This window comes from Balaenoptera borealis, assembly GCF_965194805.1.
Source record: "Balaenoptera borealis genome assembly, chromosome: 12".
Taxonomy (NCBI): Eukaryota; Metazoa; Chordata; class Mammalia; order Artiodactyla; family Balaenopteridae; genus Balaenoptera; species Balaenoptera borealis.
Genome location: NC_138869.1, coordinates 84,066,822 through 84,084,840, shown reverse-complemented (window position 1 = coordinate 84,084,840; position 18,019 = coordinate 84,066,822). Strand labels below are relative to the sequence as shown.

At 47.9% G+C, this 18,019-nt stretch overlaps 1 protein-coding gene and 1 pseudogene across 2 annotated transcripts in view; both read right to left on the bottom strand.

Annotated features, from left to right (window-relative positions):
* Nucleotides 1-16,009, bottom strand: part of PAQR8 (progestin and adipoQ receptor family member 8) — a 104,229-nt gene extending 88,220 nt beyond the window's left edge. Inside the window, exons 1-4 of the mRNA XM_082346273.1 lie at nt 15,869-16,009; nt 15,323-15,418; nt 8,527-8,644; nt 6,635-7,647 (exon numbers count right to left, since the gene is read on the bottom strand). The gene's annotated coding sequence lies outside the window, so the exon portion shown is untranslated. The remainder of the gene's footprint in view (nt 1-6,634; nt 7,648-8,526; nt 8,645-15,322; nt 15,419-15,868) is intronic.
* Nucleotides 11,679-16,544, bottom strand: LOC309608028 (annotated as a pseudogene). The gene is made up of 2 exons: nt 15,994-16,544; nt 11,679-15,234 (listed from the first exon to the last, which is right to left on the bottom strand). The product of its transcript is annotated as an uncharacterized misc_RNA (transcript).
* Between the last annotated feature and the right edge of the window lie 1,475 nt (nt 16,545-18,019).

Genomic DNA, 18,019 nt, shown 5'->3' with positions numbered 1-18,019 from the left:
ATCCTGCCTGGGACTCTCTGTGCTTCCTGGACTTGGGTGGCTATTTCCTTTCCCATGTTAGGTAAGTTTTCGACTATAATCTCTTCAAATATTTTCTTGGGTCCTTTCTCTCTCTCTTCTCCTTCTGGGACCCCTATAATATGAATGTTGTTGTGTTTAATGTTGTCCCAGAGGTCTCTTAGGCTGTCTTCATTACTTTTCATTCTTTTTTCTTTGTTCTGCGGCAGTGAATTCCACCATTCTGTCTTCCAGGTCACTTATCCGTTCTTCTGCCTCAGTTATTCTGCTATTGATTCCTTCTAGTGTAGTTTTCATTTCAGTTATTGTATTGTTCATCTCTGTTTGTTTGTTCTTTAATTCTTCTAGGTGTTTGTTCTTTAATTCTTTTAGGCCTTTGTTAAACATATCTTGCATCTTCTCGATCTTTGCCTCCACTCTTTTTCAAAGGTCCTGGATCATCTTCACTATCATTATTCTGAATTCTTTTTCTGGAAGGTTTCCTATCTCCACTCATTTAGTTGTTTTTGTGGAGTTTTATCTTGTTCCTTCATCTGGTACATAGCCCTCTGCCTTTTCATCTTGTCTACCTTTCTGTGAATGTGATTTTTGTTCCATAGGCTGCAGGATTGCAGTTCTTCTTGCTTCTGCTGTCTGCCCTCTGGTGGATGAGGCTATCTAAGAGGCTTGTGCAAGTTTCCTGATGGGAGGGACTGGTGGTGGGTAGAGCTGGGTGTTGCTCTGGTGGGCAGAGCTCAGTAAAACTTTAATCCACTTGTCTGCTGATGGGTGGGGCTGGGTTCCCTCCCTGTTGGTTGTTTGGCCTGAGGCGACCCAACACTGGAGCCTACCTGGCTCTTTGGTGGGGCTAATGGTGGACTCTGGGAGGGCTCACGCCAAGGAGTACTTCCCAGAACTTCTGCTGCCAGTGTCCTTGTCCTCATGATGAGCCACAGCCTCCCCCTGCCTCTGCAGCAGACCCTCCAACATTAGCAGGTAGGTCTGATTCGGTCTCCTATGGGGTCACTGCCCCTTCCCCTGGGTCCTGATGCACACACTACTTTGTGTGTGCCCTCCAAGAGTGGAGTCTCTCTTTCCCCCAGTCCTGTCGAAGTCCTACAGTCAAGTCCCACTAGCCTTCAAAGTCTGATTCTCTAGGAATTCCTCCTCCCGTTGCTGGACCTCCAGGTTGGGAAGCCTGACGTGGGGCTCAGAACCTTCACTCCAGTGGGTAGACATCTGTGGTATAAGTGTTCTCCAGTTTGTGAGCCACCCACCCAGCAGTTATGGGATTTGATTTTATCGTGATTGTGCCCCTCCTACCGTCTCATTGTAGCTTCCCCTTTGTCTTTGGATGTGGGGTATCTTTTTTGGTGAGTTCCAGTGTCTTCCTGTCAATGATTGTTCATCAGTTAGTTGTGATTCTGGTGCTCTCGCAAGAGGGAGTGAGCGCACTTCCTTCTACTCCGCCATCTTGAACCAATCTCTGTGCCTCTTCTTATAAGAGCACTAATCCTTTTGTGAGGGCTCCACCCTCATGACCTCATCTAACCCTAAATACCTCCCAAAGGCCCATCTCTAAATACTATCGTATTGTGGGTTAAAGCTTCAACAAATGAATCTGGGGGGGACATCATCCAGTTTATAGCAAAAGTAAAGTATATACCTAAAAGAGGGACAAGACTTGAAAAAAATAAGCTTTTTTTTTTTTTTCTTAAAGCAGTGTAATAGTGCAGAAAAGGGCAAGGGCTTCAGAGTCAGACAGACCTGGACTGAATCCCATTTACTAACCGTGTAATCTTGGAGAAGGTACCTAACATCTCTAAGCCTCAGTTTCCATGGCTGTAAAATGGAGATAAGTGGACGTGCACTATAGGATTGTTGTAAGAATTAACGAGGTAGAGAGTTTAAAGTACCTGGACCAGAGAAAAGGGCTTTTCCAGGTTTTGATGGAGCACAGAAGGTACAGATATGTTGCTCAAGTGCAGAAGTTGTGATGGTAATGGGTGATGGAAAGCAGCCGTTTAATGCTGAAATGTTTCATGAATACTGGTCTCGTTAAGTGGGAGGAAGGTCTGGGCAACTTCTCCAGAATCTTCCAGCTCTGAAGTCCCATGAATTCACATAAATTCACACATTGAAGAAGCAGATATATTCACCTCATCTGCTTTGTTGTTGCTATCCATTCTTACAAATACTTTCTCATTCATTCTTCACTGTTATCTGACAACCTAATAATAATAGCAGCTATTATTAGTTCTATTTTACAGGTGGGCAAACTGAAGCTCAGAGAATTGGATCACTTAGCCCAAGATCGTATTGCTAGAAAATGACGGGATATGGATTTGCATCCAGGACCTCCTGGCTCCCACCTCAGAACACCAGTTTTACCTGCTCTAGCTTTTGTGACGTTGGATACACATCATACAGATATCAGTAGGAAGATGCTGAAGCACAAAATGAATGGGATATTGTAAGAGAATGCATGCCTGCCTTTAAATGAGCTGTCTCCAAGCTTGGACCAATTCCAGCTGGGGTACCAATAGAATTTATATATGAGAAGATTGTTGGCAGGTTTCCAGGGACTATGGAGCCAGGGAGGGGTGCCAGAGGACTGTTGATGGGTACACACTGTTCCAGTTTGGGAAAAGGGGAAGAAAGTTGATTCTTCAGACTGTAGGAGCCAGTCCTCGCCAAAGTTCTTGAAGGGCAATATGTGAACATCAAAAGGGGGAAGGAAATCATTTCTAGGTGCCAGCAAGTTTTCCCTGAGAAGACATTATTCCAGATGAATCTTGCTGGAATGGTTTTTTGATAGGGTAAAAGACTGGTATGTTTTTATTTAGACAATGCCTTTTGCTTATTATCATCAGCAAGTTAGAAATGTGTAGACTGGAGGACATGGATTCATAGCGAATTGAAAATCTATTATTTTCAAATTAATAAAGAATTTAAAATTTCCTCGTTTCCAGGAAAAATGTAATTTTTTTGGTTATTTACTTTAAAAAATTGAGACAGTTGTAGATTTACATGCAGTTGTAAGAAATAAAACAGAGAGCTCCTCTGTACACTGTCCAATTTCCCCCAGTGGTTATATTTTGCAAAATTATAGTACTATTTTACAATCAGGTTATTGACACTGCTGATCTGATTCTGATTTCCCCAGTTTTACTTGTACTCATTTGTGTGTGTGTGTGTGTATTAAAATCTATATAATTTTATCACCCATGCAGTATTGCCTATCCACCACCACAATCAAGGTACTGAAGAGCTCCATGTGAAAAATAATTTTTAATGGAGCAGATGGAATTTTAAGTAAGCCTTGAAGGACAAAGGAGAGAAAAGAATATTTCAGAAGAAAGAAGAGTGAAAAAAAAAAAAACCGGGACATGGATGAATTTTGGATGTGGGGGAGGGCACTAGCTCTTTTAAAGGGAGGGATGGCTAATGAGAGAAGAGATAACCAGGTTAGTTAGATAAGATGCATAGCCACATTATAAATGGTCTGAATATCAGCGATCATATTGCTTGTATTTAAAAACGGAATTCCCTGTTGGTCCAGTGGTTAGGACTTGGTGCTTTCAATGCCATGGTCCGGCTTCAATCCCTGGTCGGGGAACTAAGATCTTGCAAGCCATGTGGCGTGGCCCCCAAAAATAAAAATAAAAATAAAAATAGTATACCTGCTAATCAGTGTTTTTGCACTTGCTGTTCCCTTTGCACAAAACACTCTTCTCCACAGATACTCAGGTCTGGCTCCATCTCATTATTCAGGTCTCAGCTTAAAGGTCACCTCCACAGGGGAGGCTTCCCTGATCACCCATCCTAGAGTGCCCAGCCTGCTCACTCTGCTCCACCTCCCTGCTTTATTTCTTTCATAGAACCTACTATTTAAAAAAAAATCTTATGTATGTGTTTAATTACTTGTTTATTATTTCTTTTCCCCCACTAGCATTTATGCTTTATGAGAAAAGAAATCTTGACTGTTTTGCTTACAGCTGTATCTGACTGCCAAGCACAGCACCACCACTCAGTAGGTGCTTAATAGTTGTGGAATGAATAAACAGGCTGCCTGTAGAAGTTGTGGCATATACAGCTTTGAAGCTTCCTTGGTCTTGCATCCCTCTTCCTATTTTCCTTCCTATTCTCTCTGACTTCGTGGGTTCAGAATGCACAAATATAAAATGGAGGGGATCATCATTACTCCTCTGTAGGCTTCCCAAATTTCACTTCAAACCATACAAAAAGCAGATGCTGAGTAGTAAGAGGATAGAAGGGTATTATTTGTTAATATGTGATCATGCCCCATAAAAGGCCATTCATTGATTTACAGATTTTGTGCCCATACTAAGTACTAGGCAGCAGCCAGAGAGACCCTACCTTCAAAGAGCTCAGAGCCTAGCGTGGGAGAGAGGTGTGGAAAGGGAATGTTGCCTGTCATTCCAGTAAACAATGAATGTTGCCCACAATCAAGCCATCAGCCACTGCAGCTGACCCTGACGGTGTGTCCTTTGGGGAATTCAGCATGGAGAAAAACAGGATACTGGCCCTACAAAGTTAAGATGAATATCAAAGGAATAATTTCAATGAGCCCAGACTCTTGCATCTTCCCACATGTAGAAAAGCACTAAAATCATTAACTTGAGATGTCTGTGTTTTTGTATTTAGCAGTGATCTTTTGATGCTTTTTTTTTTTTCCCAACAAAAACTATATACCGTGGCTCCTCCCTCACCTCTTTGGAGCAGATCCTCAGAGTAACTGAGAGGCTGTCTCCCAGGCTATAGTCCTCATTCAGGTCCCTGAATAAAACTTAACTTGAAACTCTTAGGTTGTGTTTTTCTTCTGTCAACACAGGTATGTAAAATTACAGTAATCATGAAAAGTGCAGCAATGGAGGCATGAACTAGGTGCAGTGCTGCAGCCACTTAACATCTGAGTCAGAAAAGGATTCATAGAGGAGGAATCACTGAGATTAGGACTGGAAATAAGAGTAGGTATTTACCAGGTAATCAATCAGAATGAGGGCAGCTTTACATATTCCTAAAGATAACTCTATCCCTCTCACCACCATTTTTCTTTTCTTCCCTTCTCCTTTTCTCTCCCCCCCCACCATTTCTCCTATCCTTACTTCCTATCATTTAATAGTTTCTGAGCATCTATATCTCTCTGGAGAGATACAAAAAGGCAGACTCAGTTCCCTGACCTCAGGATGTTCCAAGGCACAGACACCAGAGCTCCCAATCTGGAATCACACCCCGGGTTCAAATCCCAGCTCCACCAGTGCTCACTAGCTTTGTGGCATATGAAAGGAACTTGACCTCTCTAGGCATCAGCTTCCCCATCCACAAAATGGGGATATTAACAGTACTAACCTCACTGTTCCTTGTGTATGGTAAATATTCAATAAATAGAGCTGTAATTATTATTATTATTTTCAATAAACTTAAAAGTCATGGGACTAGAAGAGGGAAAGAATGAAGCACAGGATACCAATGTTAATCACAACCATATCCTCTCATATGTCTTCTGATAGTTTTTTATCAACTCCTTTTCGTCTATGTTGATGAAGTAAAATTTGTTTAACTGTCTATGACCATATTCACTTCCTTTTCTCATCACTCAGTTTCCAGACGTTTTATATCAACTGATGGCTTCAACCTGGCTTCCCAAAATATTTTCTCATGACTTGGCAGAGGCAGGTCAAGGTACCAGAGTCCCTGGGAGGTATGAGAGTAGGCTAAGTGCAGAAGATGAGGGTCAGCCTTCTGGGGAGGAGTGCTCCCAGAGAGCAGAGGAGTAGGGCAGAGGCCCACACTCAAATGCTCGCAGGGACCTGGCAGGAAGCAACGTGTGCATCTGCTGCAGATGCAGTAAGGACTGCATCTAACGTATCTAATAACTGTCTTTTGCTAATATGTGGGGAATAAAGGTCCAGTGGTGATGGAAAGAATGAATCTTTCTTTCCCCCCAAAGCTGAAAATTGAGATTTTTATAAGAAATCTAATATTTTAAGGTTAGCAACTAATTTTTAAAAATTAAAAGAAAACAAGTCTACAGGCATGTTGGAGACAGGAGGGAAGGCGTCAGGGCACAACCTTTAAAAGAATGACATAGCCATTGAGGATATGACATCAACTGGTTAGAATCCATTAGGCCCAAGATGGCAGCAAGATTCAACTTCCAGTAGACCTTGAGCCTCATTATACACTCGTAATATATTAACATGCTAAATGACACACCCACAGGCACCACGATGGTTCTGAGGCCAACCATAAAAGGCCAAAAAGTGGGTGGTGACCCAGTTCCTAGAAAACTCTACCCCTCCCTCCCAAATAGTTAGAATAATCCTCTTACTCATTAGCCTATGAAATTACCCAGCCCATAAAAACTAACTATCCCGTATTCCTTTGGGGTCGCTCTTGCCTTCTGAGAAGGACCACATTCTGTCTATAGAATGTGTATCTCTGCTTTCACTTTACTATGGCTCTGCTCTTGAATTCTTTCCTGCCTGAAGCCAAGGACCTCACTTGACGGCCTGTCCCAGGGACTCATCTGAGACCTGGGGCATGACCATCCTCTTGTACCCTATTTTCCTGTAACCTCTTTACAAAGGTTATTAATAAATCTATTTCTTACCTATCACTTTGCCTCTCACTGAATTCCTTCTGTGCCGAGACATGAAGAACCTGAGCTTCATTAAGTCCTGAGACAAGTTGTGTGGTTTCAGTTGGAAGACTGTGGGTTGGAGTCCCATCCGAGGTGTGCGGTTTCAGTCTGAGCCCCCGGCCCATGAGCCTGGACTCTGAGAGTGTTCAACGTCCCAGGTGCAGACAGCCTCCCAGTCGTCTACACTGGACTCTGGAAGCCACACAGCTGGTTGTAGAAGCAACAGAACTAGAACAGCGCTGACAAAACCTGAGTAATTTTGTCGTTACAGGTTGATTTAAGCCTATGTTTCTCCAACAGTCTACGTCCCCTGGTGGCCGACTTCTTGCACCAAGGACTATCACTTATGTGAATTTTGTTTTGTAGTCGCTCAGGGAAACCTTTACTGCAAAGAGAGGAAGTGGGAAGCCAGAACGTGTAGGTTTTGTTTTGTTTAGGTCTTTGTTTGTTCTTTCCTTGGAGAACTTATTTCTCTCTTCTCTCCCTGTTCTCTACTTTTTTCATTCTAGCTTTCCCTTGGTGAGCGCCAAGTTCCCAAACTGCAGAATCCAATTCAGGTGGTCCCTGCCAGGCGACACCCTCGCCCTGGACCTGTCTCTAAGGATCAACTCTTCTTTGTGCGAGGATCTGCTTTCAGCTAAGAGTCTGACTGGAAAAAAGCTGATAAACTCACTTCAAGTGTGAATAGCGGCAAAGTCAGCGGCCCAGGGTTTCGACGTCTAAAAAGGTACTCGAAGTCATCCCTCCTGAGGAGGGTTTTGCAGTTCTTTAACTTCTTTAACGTCAAAGTCAACTTCCCATCCCTGGAACTGCAGGGCCCTCAGTGGGTGGCCGGGAAAGACCTCCGGGTGGCCTGGTGGGGGAGAGAGGGCCCCTCCTACTGAGGGTAAAGGCCGGCAAATGGGGCAAAAGGAGACAATTGGCGAATTTAGGTAAACGGCAGGAGGGGATTCCTCTGACTCCTTTTGAAACCTTCCCGTTAACTGGAAATTAAAAAAAGAAAAAAAGGTACTTTAAAAAAGTGACTCAGGTAGGCCTGGAGGAAGCGAGGAGGAGGGAAACGAAGAACGAGAGGGAGGGAGAGAAGAGAACCTGAGGAGGGTCAGAGATAGTAAGGCGGGGGTGGGGGGGCGGGAGGAGGAGGAGGAGGAGCGGGGGCGGGGCGGGGGCGGGAGGAGAAGGAGGAGCGGAGCGGGGCGGGGCGGGGCGGGGCGGGGCGGGGGGGAGGAGGAGGAGGAGCGGGGCGGGGCGAGGAGGAGGAGGAGGAGGAGCGGGGCGGGGCGAGGAGGAGGAGGAGCGGGGCGGGGCGGGGGGAGGAGGCGGAGGAGCGGGGCAGGGAGGGGCGGGAGGAGGAGTGAGGGCGGAGCGGGGGCGGGGCGGGGACGGGAGGAGAAGGAGGAGCGGAGCGGAGCGGGGCGGAGCGGGGCGGGGCGGGGCGGGGCGGGGCGGGGCGGGGCGGGGGGGGAGGAGGAGGAGCGGGGCAGGGAGGGGCGGGAGGAGGACTGAGGGCGGAGCGGGGGCGGAGCGGGGGCGGGGCGGGGACGGGAGGAGAAGGAGGAGCGGGGCGGGGAGGAGCGGGGCGGGGAGGGGCGGGGAGGGGAGGGGCGGGAGGAGGAGGAGGAACGGGGGTGGGGGGGCGGGAGGAGGAACGGGGGGTGGGGGGCGGGAGGAGGAGCGGGGGTTGGGGCGGCGGGAGGAGGAGCTGGGGGGTGGGGGGGCGGGAGTTGGAGGAGGAGCGGGTAGGTGGGCAGTCTGGGCTGCAGGGTGGGTGAGGGCTGCAAGTGGACAGCTCGCGGACCGCCGGCTTCCAGTGCCTTGGGGATGGGGGGGCTGTGGGCGGGGCGAGGACCGCGGGTTCTTACCTGCCTCCGCTTGGAGCCTGAAGTTCAAATTCAGTGAACATAAGTCCCTCTCGAGGTGAACCAGGGAGGAGGGAAAGCGAGGCATTTTAGGTCAGTCTTTTCTGTTCATCGGTGGCACCTGCATTGCAAAGACGTAGTGCAGGTTTTCAAGTTTAACAAAACACCTTTTCCTTTAGAAACTGTGGGCGGCGGGGTACGGGGAGGGAGAGGAAACCTTTGGCAGAACGGAGGGATTTGAGAAAGGGGATCTGGGGACCAGCTTCTGTGAGAGAAGTTTCGAACCTAAATGGGAAAATAAAGTTCTTAAACCGTCTTCATCCATTTTTTTTTTTAAGGTGTGGGGCGGGGCCAGGTAGGAACTTTCATTTTCCTTTCTCTTTTCACCAACCAATTAGTAGAAAGCGGCTTATTAGCAGCAGAAGCACTTGCTTCGTATGTAGGCAATGGGATGGGGAGAAAATTAGCTGGAAACTCCCCTTCACCTCCATCTCTCCTCATAGGGTCTAGTGAGATCAGTCTGGGACTGCTCAGAGGAAGTTTAAATGATTTGTGAAAAGCCCTGACATCTAGGATAGTAAGGTGTTAGCAGTAACTAAGGAGGAAGCCCGGAGTTGTGAACACGTTAGGAGGAGGTATTGCGGAAGATGGGTCATGAAGACGTCTCACACCAAAGGAAATCATAAGGCAAAGAAAGCGGAAGAGAAACTCACATTTCCTCTTGATCAGTGGGGGTTAGCTACATTGTCATTTCCAAGTGGAAGATGCCAAAAGTTTAGTGAGAGTAATTTTCCTGACGGGCAGGGAATATGCTATTACAATGAGACTACAGTCAGCCCCAAGGTTGTGACAGTGACCAATAAACTCTTCCCCAGATAGAGTTTTAGGAAATATGTTTAATTACTCCATAAAAGGAATCATCTAAATCATTAAAGACTTAAGTGCCAGAATATTCAGTCCTGCCCAAGTCAAAAATTAACAGCAAGCAGACTTTTCAGTTACAAACAGCTACATAGAAGGGGATGACTAAATACTGCATATTCCTTCTCCAAGCTGCTGATCCAAAAACCAACATGAAATTTAGTATCTGTGATGGCTATTTCACTTTATCCTCTGTGCCTATTGTAATTCCTTAAACATAATAAGGCTCAATAAATATTTGTGGAATGCACTGTTCAGTTAATCATGTTTACCACATTATATTTATTAAACTACCTGGAGACAAGCTCTGAGATGTAGAGTTTCAGCCACCTTCTCAGCTGACATCGAGTGGGATCTGGACTTTGAAATGAACCTGAGGATGTTAGCGCAGCAAGGAACTTTAGGGTTAGGTGAGTTAACCTATTTGTTTTCACTTGAAAAACAGAGAGGGATGGTAACTTTCCTAAGATCACACAGCCTACAGAGCTAGGATACAAATGCATCATCTTCTGACTCCTAGTCCTGTCTAGGATGGACACTGGCTCTTAGAGAAAGAGCAGCCTAAAGGACACATAATATTATGGAAGTCAATTTTCATTAGGAGGAAAAGCATCAGGAAAGGCACTGCAGTGGTGTGAGCAGAAGTCCTTTGAAGCCTCTTAGCTCCAGCTCTAGGTAGCTCATAAGGGCATTCCATGTGAGTTGGCAATGCCAGAACTCTCAGATCTAGAAATAGCCAGTGCTAATATTAAAGTCTGTTCTTCCTTGTGGTTGTTCATCCTGAAAGCTCTAAGGAATAATTCATCTTTCCTTTTTCTGCATTCCTGTGAAGCAGGCCCTTCTTCATAATAATGAAGTCAAAATCCAGAGTTAAAATTTTAACTAAAAGCCAGGAACCTGAGATTGAAAATGATCTTGTCTTTTTGTCCAAAAAAGTACTATCTTTTCATGTGTTTCCTTGTGGGAGCACTGCATGATCAGGGCAAGTAAAACCTGTGAAACAGTCTGGTTTTTCAGGGCACTCTTTCATTTCAGTGTGTGGGAGGGGACTTTCCATAGCATTTCACCAATGTGTTTGCTTGGAGAAGAGAGTCAGAAGGCCTGGTGAAATTTAAAGTCCTTTAGAAGGAGTCATTAAGGAGAGGAAGTCTGTCTGTGAAGAAGAGAAGACAGTCTGAAATCCCCACTAAGAACCTAGTTTTATTTGCTCCGAGCTATTTTATCCTGGCTCTTTGTATTGCTGAGTCTGTAAGAAAATGGGCAGAGGATGAAGATGTGTGGTTTACACAGATGTAATTACATTCACACCCTTAGCCGGTTCATAATGGCAGGCCTGATATTCATCAGCTAACTCAGCCTTGAGCTTCCTGGTGCCCACACCCACCTGGGGGAGAAGAATGTCACTGACCGTCATGAGGAAAAGCATACACACCCACACATCGCTGCTCAGCTCAGCTCAGCGATGCCCACCACTCCCAAGCACACTCGGTGATCCAGCTGGGGAGTGGCCGCATGGCTGCCACACTGTGGCTGAGGGTGGGGAGGCTGCGAGGTGGCTGCTCTGACCCCACTGAACCAAGCCATCCTCCATCCGTGGTCAGCCACGCTCTGCTTATAGAGCCACCATATCCTGCCTCCTTGCAAGAAGAGCCCCCAGGACCAGGGCTCTCTCCACACTGCCTCATCTTTGGCAGGACCTCTGAGTGTGTAGACTAAGTCCCACAGATGGAAGCAAGCCTTCCGGATGTCTCAGGAGACATTTTACTGTATCTGCAAAAAGCTGGGCCCCCATCTTCAAATGGAGCCCGCCCACATGAAATTGCCGCTCTCTGTGCCGCAGAAAGCAGCTGTTGGACCCTATTGGCTGGCTTCCCCGGTGCCTCTGACCGTGTGGGTAGATCTAGGGCTTGGTGTGCCTTCCATGACATCGGGGTTGCCATCTGTGCTACCTTTTGGCACCTCCAGAAAAGGTGGCTTGACCTAGAGGAGGTCATGGAGAGGTCCCAATGTGTGCTGGGGCTACTGGAAGCACATGTAAAAGAACTATCTGAACAGCTGTCGGTGCCTTTCAGTAATTCTTTATGTCGTGCTGGTCCTGACCTTCATTTCAGCCAAGTGTTTGTCAGCTGCCCGTGATCCGGCCATAATTCACATGTGTTGGAAGCAAGTCAGCTTTGCCATAGGGGAGATGCAGGCACTCTCTCATCCACCGTCCAAAAAAAGAAACAGGGGGGGGCGCCACAGGGCTTGTCCCCGTGGGTGGTGGAGCGTACCCTCTCCATCAGGGGCTGACAGCCCGGTACCAGCAACCCATCACCCCCGAGGACCTGTGTTTCAACAGGCGCTCTTGGCTGGCTGGGGCACTGTGGAGCAGGCCTTCAGGCAGCTGAGAGGCCGGGGGCAGTGTGGTCAGGGTAAGGCGCGGGGAAGCAGAGTGTATCTGTGACGTGGTCACTGGCTGTTCCTGGCTCCACAATCTGTGTATTGTCTGAGGAGAGGTCCAATGCCCAGAGCTGGACCAGAGCCTCCACCCTCGCTATGGCGTGGAGCAGAACCAGCCTGCAGAGTGGCAAAGGATGAGGCACAAAGGCCGCTCGGGTTCCAGGTGCATCAAGCCATCAGCTGGCACCTGGCATTCCAGGCCGGGCCAACTCGGGGTGCTGACTACCCATCCTGCTTTTTCACTTGAATTCCACCTTCAGGCCCTCTTTCTTCTTTCCATGTTAGCCCTCCCTCCCTTTTCCATTCCTGAGGATTATTCTGTCGTTGATGTTTGTAACGCTCCAAGGTGTTGTATCTTTTTATAAAGTGCCTGGAGAGGGCATGCAGGCTGGTCAGGGGCATGGCTGGTTTATAGCCCAAGCAGTTGATAGTGGTCCATCTAACAACTTTAACTTTCCTGAGCACTGCTTTTATCACCCATAAAGCCATAAACATTTATCTATCTATCTATCTATCTATCTATATTTACACTTGTGCACACAAACCTGCCCTTCTCTGCACCAACTCTGTTCAAAGAATAATCTTTATTAGTTTCCTGCTGCTGCTGTAACAAATTGCCACAAACTTAGCTACTTAAAACAACACAAGTGGGACTTGCAGAAGGCACAGGGGTGACACACTGTGGTCCTTTGGGAGAATGGCAGTTAGTTCTGCAGGCTGGAGGGCATGGTGGGAGTGGGAAGGGAAGTATGGGGCTGCAGAGGTAGGCAGGGGCCGCAGGCCAAGCTAAGGAGGTTGAACGTATTCCTAAGAGCCAAAGGGAATCATTGATGGAATTTAATCAGGGGATGACGTGATCACTTTGGCCTTTAAAGAAGATAACCCTTAGTAGTAAAGAGGGATGAATTGGAGAGGAAGGAGAGGGAGCTGGGGGCAGGAGGACCAGCTAGGAGGTGAGCAGGGTATGTAGGAAGGCTGGAGACTGAACTGTACAGCCATGTGTGTGGAGGGTACTCAATCAGAACACACAGAAACTTCTTCCTTGTTAAGCACCCACCCTCTTGTAGTGGTGATTGGCCATCGTAGGACTGCAGACCAGTAACTCATTGGATGATGGGGCTGTCCGTTCTCCAGGCTGGGTTAACCTGAGGGATTACTGGGAGAGGTAGTTTCTGCGGCTGCCCTGCCCTTTCCAACAGTTTTCAGAAGGCAAGAACCTTTCCTCTGCCCCTCTCAGCCCACCTCCCGGCCCACCGTCGCCCACCCAGTTGATGCTGAGCCGCAAGAGTGAGAGGCAAACCGCGGGCTGGAGTTCTGCAGAGCTGGACAGGAGCCTTGGCTTCCCCATCTTTAGGAATGGAGCTGGACCACCCCCAGACCCAGCTGTAATTTGATTTTGCTGTGTTTACCGTGTGCCCCTCCCCTTTTCCAGTTTTCTCTCCTTCCCTCAACACAACGTCCTAGAAGTGAAAAACCTCACTGGAGGGTGGGTGGGTGTGTGTGGAGGGAGGGTGGGAAAGTGGGTAGTGGGGTGTGGGGAGGATTACAGGGTGAAGACTATACCACAGTGAGAAAGCTCTAGGAGTTAAAAAGTGTCATTTAAAAAAAGTTTTCTTACTCTTTTTACCTCCTTTAAGGTTTATCGGTTGGGAGCGGTGGTGGTGTGGTAATAGGTGGTTTTTAATATTAACGATGAAAATAAGGCAGAGAAGGAAGCCTTTGTTTTGCTTAGGGGACACTGCTGAGATGCGGCAGGTGTTTATTTACTAATCTGGGGGTCAGAAGGAAGAGGAACAAGCCTAGGCCTGAGCTGTTTCAGGCTTGAGGTGAGAGGAAGGCTGGTCTTGGGGCCCCAGAACCCTAAGCAGCTGGAATCAGTGACCAGTGGGGAGGGGTGGCACTCAAAGCTTGATCGGGAGAGTAAAAGCACACCTCAGGCCCACGTTTCACTTGCACCCGCACTCTGCCGAGAGAATACTGCTGGGAAGATAGGAGTTGGGGGTCTGTTGAGATTAAAGTAAGCTTTGGGTGGACCCTAAACTTGGACAAGTTCTGAACTGGGAAGTCCATCTCCTAGGACCCCAAGGTCCTGGAATCTCTCCAGGCCTCAACTTCTCTCTCTGTAACATGAGCGAGCCCCACTGAGATCAGGGAGCTCTGGCACCGCTCCACTTCCCGTGCGAAAATGTTGTCACTGTGCTTGCTCACCGTAGACCCAGCAGCGTTCTCTGGAGCCTCAGGGAGTTTGGCTGATGATCAGAGTCAGTCCCAGTTCCTGGGTGGAGCTGGGTGGCAGTAGAAGGGAAGAGAGAAGGGGCCCTGCTTCTCCTGTCCCTGACATTCTCAACCTTCTGGAACCACAGAAGGCAGGTGCCTACCTAGAGGTCTGGTCATGACCTCAGTGAGGCCTGGGCTGAGGGGGGAGTTGAACAATGGAGCAGAGGTTGAGACAGTCAAAGGCACAGAAAGAGAGAAACTCCCCCATGGCTTTACCATCATTTGGTGAGAGAGCATCACAAGTAACTGTCTTCCCTTCAGGGAGTTTGAAAATATCCACTAAAACACCTATCCCCATGGATTAGTAGTTGGAGGTGAGCATTATGAGTTATCTGTGTATTCTACTCTCTTTACTAATCACCCTAAATAAGACACCAAGGATGCTTTGAGACCTTAAGGCCTAAAATAGGCAGTATCTATGCTTACAAAGACTAAAAAAATTCATACACAAAATGCTTACCATAATATCACACAATTAAGAATGTTCTGGACTTCCCTGGTGGCGCAGTGGATAAGAATCCACCTGCCAATGCAGAGGACATGGGTTCGATCCCCGGTCCGGGAAGATCCCACATGTGTGGAGCAACTAAGCCCAAGCGCCACAACTACTGAGCCTGCGCTCTACAGCCCGCATGTCACAACTACTGAGCCCGTGTCACAACTACTGAGCCCACACGCCACAACTACGGAAGCCCACACACCTAGAGCCTCTGCTCAGCAACAAGAGAAGCCACTGCAATGAGAAGCCCGTGCACCGCAACGAAGAGTAGCCCCCGCTTGCCGCAACGAGAGAGAGCCCGCGTGCAGCAACAAAGACCTGACGCAGCCAAAAATAAATAAAAATTATATCTTTTAAGAAAAAAAGAAAAGAAAGAATGTTCCAGTGTAGGTTCAGGCAGTTAGTTGTCACCCTCAGCCCATTCTGTCCTGAAGAATGGCTACTGCCTCCTGGGGCTGGGTGTAGGTGGACCATCTGGACCAGGACGGCCATGTGGGAATTGTGCTGGTCTCAGTGGCCCTGCAGCCGGGCAGCTGATTCCCAGGCCAGTTCACTGGCCAGGCGCCTGTTCGCTGCCATATCAAGTGGCAATCATGGCAACAACATTCAGGTGGCACCTAAGGGTCAGGCTCTGGGCTGGAGCTGGTGCACTTGGCCTACCTGTGCTCTAGGGGGCACTGTAGACACGCCAGGAGCTGATGACGAAGTTTCTCTCTGAGGCTGGTTTCTGTCTGGAGACTGGTCCCCTCTGGACTTCTGTTGGAGAAGAGAGAGAAATACTAGCTGTTCTCCTTATCCCATTTTTTTCCAAGCCCCAGTTTTAAAACTGGAAGAGATTACCATGATGCCCCATTATAAAGTACATTGAAGGCAAGAGTCAGTTATAAGCTGGTGGAAGGATCATTGTGCTGGGGTTCTAGTGTCAGCCTTAGCATTAACTTGTAGTGTCTGTCACCTTCTGCAAACTACTTTCCCCTGGCTTAGTTTTCTCATCTGTAAAATGTAAGAGTCAAAGATGGTCTCCCAGTGTCCTTTCCAGCTTTAATATGCAGGTTCCAACACCAGCAGTGAAACCATGCTTTCTTAAATTTTCAGGAGCCCCAGGTCCTTTGAGGGGATCTCAGCCTGGGTTTTATCACTTGTGACTTCCCTCTCCACCCAGTCCCATGGCATTAGGGCTTTGGTAGAACACATTTGGCCACTTACCTGGCCCAGTTTCTTAGGCATCCTGGCTAATCTCCATCTCGGTTGTCTTGTTGGTCTGGGTACCAGCCGGGCTTTCAAGTCGGAGGTCACTGGGCAGCTCCAACACTTCCACTTCTAGCTTAAACTGATGCTCTGTCTCCGTCTTCCACCTCTGGTTCTGGTGCCTCTGCTGCTGCTGCGGCTGAGGAGAGCACCTTTCTGGCCCATCTTTCGGCTAATGACTTTTTTTTTTCTTCCCTGGGTCAGCTGGTTGTGGTGGTCAAGATCCCATGGCCGGGTCTGCTCCCTGAGGTTGGCTGGGCTGGTGCACCCAATCCATCTCTTGATCTGCAGCACCCAATCCATCTCTTCATAGAAGGGGCAGTCCTGAGGGGCTGGCCCAGAGCACAGAATAGCCATGTGGGCCTTCTTGTAGGCACCCTGAGGGCCTTGAACTTGATATGACAGTGGTGTGTATACGAGACATATTCCTGCACCGGAAGACACCCGGCCACATCTTCATAGACTGAAGTGTTGAGTTGAATCATCTTCAGGCACCTCTTGATGGCAGGCTCCTCCATGATGGCAAGCAGGTGTCAGCACTCTGCTGGGGCCCAGTGGACCCCAGATGGATCCTGCTGTGGCGCCTGGGATGTCCTGCTGGCTCCTGGCCTGGGGGTGTGAGGGCTGAAGCCATCAGTGGAAGTCCTGGACTGGCCCTGTTAAAGAGAAACAGCACCAGACACTTGTTGAAGGCGTAAGACAGATTTTATTCAGACTACTGCAGTAGGGAAGCGAGACCCAAAATAAACTGGGCTCAACTCCAACTAAGACAAAGGTGGCTGAAGTTTTAAAAGGGAGAACAGAGAGGTAACTAAATGCAGCTATAGGGAAGTGAAAGCGGGGAACAAAAAGAGGCTAGGGAAATCTGTGGGAGCTAAAAAGGGGGCTATGGGGAAATGGAAAATTACAGAAGGGGGTGTGAATGGAAAATAACTGAAAACAGTTCGGCAATGTAGGTTGGGACTAAACATATCTTGTGGTTTGGCAGCACTGCATTTTCTTGAGCAAAGACAGCAAGGGGCTGGGGTCCCTTTAGCACAGGTAGAAGCCAGGCTAAAATTGGTCAATTGCTGGCTGGCCAATGAGGAAGTAGGTGGGGCCAGTCACCCTCCATCATACCGTTTGCACAAACATCTTTGTTGGAAAATCCCTTCAATGGAAATCAAACAGATCAGTTCCCACGGCACAGCTGACAGAAATATCTTGCTGGGCCAGACTGCTGTCTCTGCTAAGATGCCTCCCACAGCTGTAGCACCAGCTGACTCCTCTTGAAAAGACAGGACTGTTACGAAGAACAGAGCTGGCTTTGGAAGGCCAAGGCTGGGTGTGAGAAGGCTGTTGGGGGCTCCACACTTCAAGCGGGGACACAGGGGAGGAAGAGCATGAACCCTAGGTGTCAGGAACTGCCACATTCTTTTCTGCTAGCCTCTTGACCATGGCTCCCTGCCGTGGCTCCCACAATAAGACAAGTCAGGTGCAGGATTCTGTGGTGCTTCTGGGGCCCCCCAGAAAGTTCCCATTTCCAGACATTGTCCTTAGTCTGTCTCCCTTGTTTTCCTGACAAAGCTCCCCCAGAAGTTAGTCTGAGTGTCCCAGCTTAGGGCTGGAGGAAGAAAAGGCTTCAAGGTTTCAACTTTTTTTTTTGCCATGCCTCGCGGCATGCGGGATCTTAGTTCCCTGACCAGGGATCGAACAGAGCCCCCTGCAGTGGAAGTGCGGAGTCCTAACCCTGACCGCCAGGGAAGTCCCCAAGGTTTCAATTTTTGAACGTCTCAAAGAGGACCCATGAAGGCAGTGAAGCAAGAGGGAAAGGCTTGGAGGGCCTAAATGAGAGGCCAGGAGATCATTTATATAAAAGGTACTGTACATATCTTTTGGTACCTGATTTTTTCACTCGGCATTCTCTTGATTAAACTTCTGTATTCCATTATAAGAATAAACCACTTCATTTTTTATTTATTCTATAATAGTTCTTATGCTTTCTATTTACCCAGCTTTTCTTTGATTTTTTTCCCCACCTCTTTTCCTGTTTTCTGTGTATCAACAGTGTTTTCTTTATTCCTCTTTTCCTTTTATTGCTTTGGCAGTGATAAATTTTATTTCAATTTT